Below are 383 nucleotides of genomic sequence, written 5' to 3'. Positions count from 1 at the left end.
GCAGCAGCAGCACCCGCAGCAGCAGCAGCACCCGCAGCAGCAGCAGCACCCGCAGCAGCAACAGCAGCAGCAGCAGCAGCATCGCTCGGGGTGCTCTCATCAGTACTTGCAATTGCATCAAGAAGACAGCTGAGGCCCCAGGAAAGCCTCGAAGGGCCTCCGGGCTGCTGGGGGGCCCCCAAGGCCCCTGCAGCAGGGGGGCCCCCCAGGGTAGCAGCAGCAAATGGGGCCCCCGAATCAGCAGCAGGGGGGCCCCCCTGGGTAGCAGCAAAGGGGGCCCCCAAATCAGCAGCAGGGGGGCCCCCCAAGGAGGCAGCAGGGGCCCCCTTGCCCCTGGCTGGAGGCAGGCTGCTGAGAAGGCCTGATATGTCTATCTTGCTGCT

General features: G+C 67.6%; 1 protein-coding gene across 1 annotated transcript in view; it reads right to left on the bottom strand.

Moving 5' to 3' along the window:
• Positions 1–383, bottom strand: part of ETH_00036775 (uncharacterized protein) — a gene marked incomplete at both ends in the record, with an annotated part of 4,960 nt that overhangs the window by 1,989 nt on the left and 2,588 nt on the right. The gene's annotated exons all lie outside the window — the stretch shown is intronic.

Source organism: Eimeria tenella, genomic scaffold, assembly GCF_000499545.2.
Source record: "Eimeria tenella Houghton genomic scaffold, Eth_scaff3012, whole genome shotgun sequence".
In the NCBI taxonomy this organism is placed as follows: domain Eukaryota; phylum Apicomplexa; class Conoidasida; order Eucoccidiorida; family Eimeriidae; genus Eimeria; species Eimeria tenella.
The sequence above is the reverse complement of the archived record's forward strand: the minus strand, read 5'-3'. Positions and strand labels throughout refer to the sequence as shown.